The sequence below is a fragment of the Marmota marmota genome, unplaced genomic scaffold, assembly GCF_001458135.2.
Source record: "Marmota marmota marmota unplaced genomic scaffold, marMar, whole genome shotgun sequence".
NCBI lineage: Eukaryota > Metazoa > Chordata > Mammalia > Rodentia > Sciuridae > Marmota > Marmota marmota.
Genome location: NW_026005739.1, coordinates 1 through 6,113, shown reverse-complemented (window position 1 = coordinate 6,113; position 6,113 = coordinate 1). Strand labels below are relative to the sequence as shown.

At 45.8% G+C, this 6,113-nt stretch overlaps 1 pseudogene; it reads right to left on the bottom strand.

The window, feature by feature from the left end:
- Positions 1–685: 685 nt before the first annotated feature.
- Positions 686–5,952, bottom strand: LOC107134356 (annotated as a pseudogene).
- Positions 5,953–6,113: the final 161 nt, after the last annotated feature.

The following is a 6,113-nucleotide window of genomic DNA, read 5'->3' as shown; positions in this document are numbered from 1 at the left end:
GTCAATAACCAGGACATGGAACTCTCCTGGAAGAATTTTTAAAATCTGCATGATTCTCTCCACAAATGAAAAGAGCTCAAGCTCTTGTCAAAGTGGCTCCAGGAGACCAGTCCATGCCCACTACCACCCTCAGACAGAAACACACAGCAACACAAGGGTTAGAAACAAGGTCTCAAATACAACCCTCTGTGCCTGGAAAGAGGAGTCATAAAATACTTCCATTAGCCATTAATGTTTTAAAAAGGCATTTAAGAAAAAAAAATCCCACCATGAAGGTTCAACTTCAAGTACTAATTTAATGGTTAAGTTGTAATTGTTCTTTGAAATAATATTCCTATGGTCCAGAAAATATTCACCATATTTATAATTGATTTTATGAGCAAACGCTTTCCACTGTGATATGGACATCAGTCCCTTTTGCTCTAATGAGAGGAGAACACTGGCTTTTGATAAGAAGTCACTAGAAAATATATTTCCATTATGACTATATAAAACTAGTTAAGGTACTTGCCTCCACGGCTCTGGACAGAGCCCAACTGCCTGGGTATGAAACTGTCATCCTTCACACAATGCGGGCCGCATTGAGCATGGCAGAACTCCTAAAACCCAGTGTGTTCTTAACAAGATCTACTGCTGTGTGATCATGAACACATGACGTTTTAGGCATGATCTCCCAGATTTTTTTTCACTCTTTTTCTGTACAACTGAGTGAGCACCACAAGTGGACAGGAAGGCAGGAAGTATGGTCCTGGGTGGCTGGATTGCATGTGAGCCAGGACAGTGCATTGTACTGCTCCAAAACAAACTTTAAAACATCAGATGTGGTCTTGGAGTCCAGAGGGTGTGGAACCCATTGAGAATTCCTGGTAGGGAGAAGTTCATCCGACTGTGCTACAGAGATGTGGTGATGAAGTGAAGCCTTTAGGAAGAGAGGGCACTGGTTCTGAGTCTGGGGACATGATGACCAAAAACCACTGGGAGAGATTCGCAGCTTTGACAGTTGACACAAAATACCCAAGGGCCAAGGGCTGCTGCTTGAGCCCCTCTTGTGCCTCTCTTGAGAGAAGACACTTGCCCTGGCTCAGACTGTGCTGGAAGTGAGAGCCCACATCAATTCCAGAAGGAGAGTCTGAGGAGAGAACTGGGGAGGAGTTGGGAGAGGAATGGAGGTTCCCAGTCATTAATATGCCAATGTCATTGTCCATATCATCTGGAAATGGAAGGTCAACAAACATCATCATTGTTAGGGCTGAACCTATACTCATTGGGATAGTTTGCTGAGCCACCTGGATGGTTGATGATGCTGAGAACACTAGGATGTACAAGATGCATCTTGAGGGGTGTACAGCTGATAAGACTACAGGTTCAGTACAGTATTTCAGCCCCAAACAGAGCCCATTGTGACAGCATCTGGCATCACTACAAAGGACCCCTGGAACTCCATGGGGGGCTCCACATATCCAGCACACACCCTTGAGCTGTTTGCTGATTGTAGTGAACATTCTCCAAGGATGATACTCCAAACTTTAAGCTACCCATTGCCAAGATGCTCAAGTGTTCCAATCACAACTCTCCAGGGCAGTGATATCATTTGCACAATGCCTATGCACCTTCCCACAGTTTCTGCAGTCAAATCTTTGTGCAGATATTTTACTCTTCTGTGACCTATTTGGTAAAGCAATATTCACACTGCAAGTCTCTAATAACTCCCCATGGAGGTCAGTGCAGGAAGCCAAGAGCCAGTGCTTTTCGTGGGATAGACAATAGTCCACGAAGAGCACGTTGTACTTCTGGCTGGCCTCACCAAAGTTCTGTCCAAGCTCTTTCTGCTTTGATTTGTCTTTGATTGGGCACAATAGAAAAGGAGGGGAGTAAAGATGGATTGGACTGGGCTGCTCAGGGTTCTTAAGAGTCATCTCAATGCTGGCTGCAAGTCCAAATCCTGTGAGGGATTTAATGTGGATCTGTGTGGGCAGAGGTCACCTGCACTGGCAGTACATGGAAAATGCCATGGACTTCAAGTATTGATTGTGGAAAACTTGTTTATTCTTCACTGTCTGAAGCATGTACTGGCAAGGCACAATCTGGAGAAAGAAAGAATTTCTCATATGCTCAGATAAATTATCCAGCATTTCTGTGCAGCAGCACATCAAACTCAAGAGCCAGAAGTTTCCAGAAGTGGAGTCTTCCTCTGCAGTGTAGGTGAATGGGACCACCAAGTAAATGACAACAGCAGGAGGATAGGCTTGGCTGTCTGCATAGTCAGGCTCTGTGGGAATTCTGATTCTCTCCCTTTCTGTAACACTTTCTTGTCCATCCTGCATGGGCTGGGAGAAATTCTGCCCAAGATCAGTGTTTCCACAACAGCCCATGTTCCCTTGTGTTCTGTCAGTGGCACTGCCCCCAACACTGGGGTTCTGCCCTCTAACACTACCACTGAGTCCTGAGGAAGAAGTAGTGCTCATCTGGTTAATACCCAGAGCAGAAGCAGATGATGAGACTGGGGGCACAGAGGAACCGTATGTGGAACTACTTGTTGTGGAGTTTGTAGAACCACCAGTAGAGGTGAGATTGAATGCACTGCTAGCTGGGGGAACTGCTGATCCTGAATTTGAAGCTAAAGGCCTAGCATTCCCAGGTGGAGCTTGTCCTTGTGTTGCTGCTGGTGGGGTCTGGTATTTAGTTAGTATCAATAGGCTGCTGTCCAGCTGCAGAGTGGCTAAATTAGGTGCTAGTTGATGGTGGCAAACTTGTGCATAAAGTCTGAGTCTGGAATTATTGTCATTGTCCTCACTGCTCCAAGGCTGGTTAAACCATTTGCTCACAAACTTATCTGTCAGCTTCTGTGCCATGGTCTTTCCCATATGCATGATGCCATCACATAGAACTTTGCAAATGAGCTTGTGCTGCCCAAGCCTACACATCTTATATACAGCACTCAAGTCCCTGAAGAAAGTTTTGGCTCCTTTGAGCAAGGCCTAATTTTCTGGACACACCACAATATAGGCAACTTCACGGTGGCCCCACATGCGTCCAACAACAGCCTTTCCCAAAAGGGCAAGGAGAATGGAAAGATGGTCAGGAGGTCCTTGTCATAGCCTACTAGCAGGGTAGGGATGGGTAACAGTTCAGGGGATTCTTCTGAACTGTAGGTTCCACGTCCCATCATCTCATGGAATTGCTGCCAGGTGAGTGTTCCCTGCATGTGCTGGATATTCTCCAAGGTCCTTCCTGTGTGCTTCTTTTGGATGACATCTTGGAGAAAGGGCTGCAGAGACAACAGCATGTGGACCACATCCTGAGAGGAGAACATGCTGATGTCTAGCACATTGCTATGAGGCCAAGAGTGAACAGTGGCACTTCTCACCAGAGCTTCATCCACTTTCCCACCAGTGGGATTATCCACATACTGCCATTCCTCCTCTAGTGCATTAAAGAACTCTGTCCAGTAATCATTGTTGTCTGCCTGTACCCGGTCATAACTCCAGCTTATACAGGGAAGAGATTGGTGACTGCTAGAGGAAATATAGTCCAGGAAACTCAGAGAAGCAAAAGATTGTGTATGTCAATTCTGAAGGAGAAGAAGGCATATGGGTGTTTCCTGGGATTTTCTGTCTCCCTCCATCTAAGGAAGAAACTTGGTCTGACACATCATTAAACACCTCTCTGCAGCCTGACCAATATGAGAATTCTTCCCCAAAATATCCAACTCATCTTCAAGGAAGAGTCCCAAATTGTAGCCAAGTTTGTGGTTCATAATCACATTAAATCCACAGGTGCAGATGTACTGGTCCTCATTGGAAGAATCGGGGATGTAGAGGCCAACATCTGCCTCTTTGATGTTCATGTTGTAGGCACAGGTGCAACAGCAGTCAAAGTTTCTGTCTTTAAAGATATTAATCACAGAATCTGAGAGAATCAGGGTTACACAAAGACTGTAGGCCTCAGCAATTGGCTGCATGGTGGCAGGCTCCACAAAGTTAAGGCCCATGTGGTAGAGGGGGTAGAGGCTGGTGACCCCTGATCAGTGCTGTAATATTTACAGACCCTTGACCACTGGCAGTACCCCCAACTCTGGGAGTTCTTGTGGTTCTGGGGGTTCGTGGTGTGGGGACAGAAAATTGAGTGGTCGCTGGAGATGGGAGGACTCCTGCCCCACATTGCTGGCTGGGGCAGTGCTGCTCAGCATCTTCAGCATGTTCATCTGTGGTGTTTTCAGATAATCTGCATCTTCTAGGCTCCCAACACTAAGCACATTAGTGTAGCCATCCCTAATGAAAGTGGCTGCAGGGGGCATGGGCAGTTGTTCAATTTTAGGAGAAATTACCCACGAAGGCCAAAACAGACAGACATCAGGTCCTTTCAGAGGTAGCAGGCAATGGGTCAGCAACATCTTCAGTGGAGCAAACATGGAAGATCCCACAAAAGGCTGGAAGGGTGGAACTCTGTGCACATATGAAAAGTCCTTTATTTCCTCAGGTTTGGGACTTCCTAATCCATCTTCTACTTCCATTTTGAATTCTGTGAGGTGTGTTGAAACTATACTGACCATAGGACTCTCCATCATGCCTAATGCTGAAACTGTCTCTGAACTGATCCCATCTTTATGATCCATCACAGAAGAAAATGAAGGATGCTGTTCCAAAGATGGAGGAGTGGAGAACATCCTTTGAAAGTCTGCAACTGTTGGTGGGTATGGAACATCAGTTCTTCCATCCTTCCCAAGAGGTTGATCTTCCATTCCAACCATAGGCATTTTTGATGATTGCAGTGCAGGTGATACAGCCCCAAGTTCATCATCATCAGAATGATCAAAGATGTTGTCTAAGACATGCAGGGAAGGTGACAACTCTGTCACCTGCATAAGGCTATTGGAGCCAGTTCTGCCAGCTGCATTATCCAGCCAGACATCTGTTTTAGTAGCAGAACTGAAAATAGACATGGCATTTTTCCCATCAGGCACTGGTGTGGAATGACCTGGTGTGGTGACATCCTTGGAACCAAATCCATCCTCTGACTTATTTTTTTTTCAGGGAATCCTTATCTGTCCCTTGTTTGCATTTCTTATTTGCTGTGAAGATGTATTTTATGTTGCCATCTTCAAAGTTATATGGGTCATTGACTTGTCCCAAACTGTCTCCAGGTTGCTGTGACAGAGGCAACGGGTCAAGGAAATGGAGTGACTGCATCTGGGGCTGCTTGACTTGACAGATTTTAAACTATTTGTTAGGTTATGCAAAGAGTCTTTGCAATGCAGTGCTCTCTGAGTTCACCTCCATTTTTGAATCACATCTTTCACCCTGGAGCTCTGGAGGCCTGAACTCAGCATCATCGCTGGCTGGGAGATGAAAACTATTCCATGATTTATCTGATTACTCTGGGTTTGAGGGCTTAATCCCACAATATAAGGCTATCTTGCTGATCTCTGCCATTAGAGACAGTCTTTGGCCTCCAAGGACAATTCTGTAATCTAATGTAGATAAATGGGCTGAAGTTCTAGCCCATTTCCATAGAGGGCTAGATTCACAGGGACAGATGGTGGGTCCAAACTTTTTGTTTCCTAACCTCATGGCTGAGGGCTGAGTGTTGGTGGCAGAGGGGAAATAGGGGAATGAGGTGAATCCATAGAATTCAGAATCATTTGCTTGCTTGTATTTCTGGAAGGCACAAACATTTGCTTATCATACTTTCAACTGATAGACACCTCTAAGGAGGAGTCCATCCATGCCAACCCTATCTTTTGTCCTGGAGTATCCTGTTTCATGCATAACTCTTCAGCCACAGAGGGCATATGATGAAATGGTATCATGGATCTCTTTTGCAACTTATCTCCTTTTCCTTGTCTTTCTTTTATTTTGTGCTAAGAAGAAGCAGGAGGTGGTAAAGATGAAGATGATAATGGTCCTGCACTGAACCCTGGTTGAGACATTGTGGGAGGTCAACTGGGTCCTACTGTGTTGAGAGCCACAGCCAAAGGGGCCCCAGCAAACTTCCAGCTGCCAGCAAACTTCCAGCTGCCGGCTGATGATTGGCTCACAGCGGCCCCAGCAACATCTAGCTGATTGGCTCCTCTGCGGTGATGCTCATTGGACTGTTTCCCTGCCCTTTCAGAC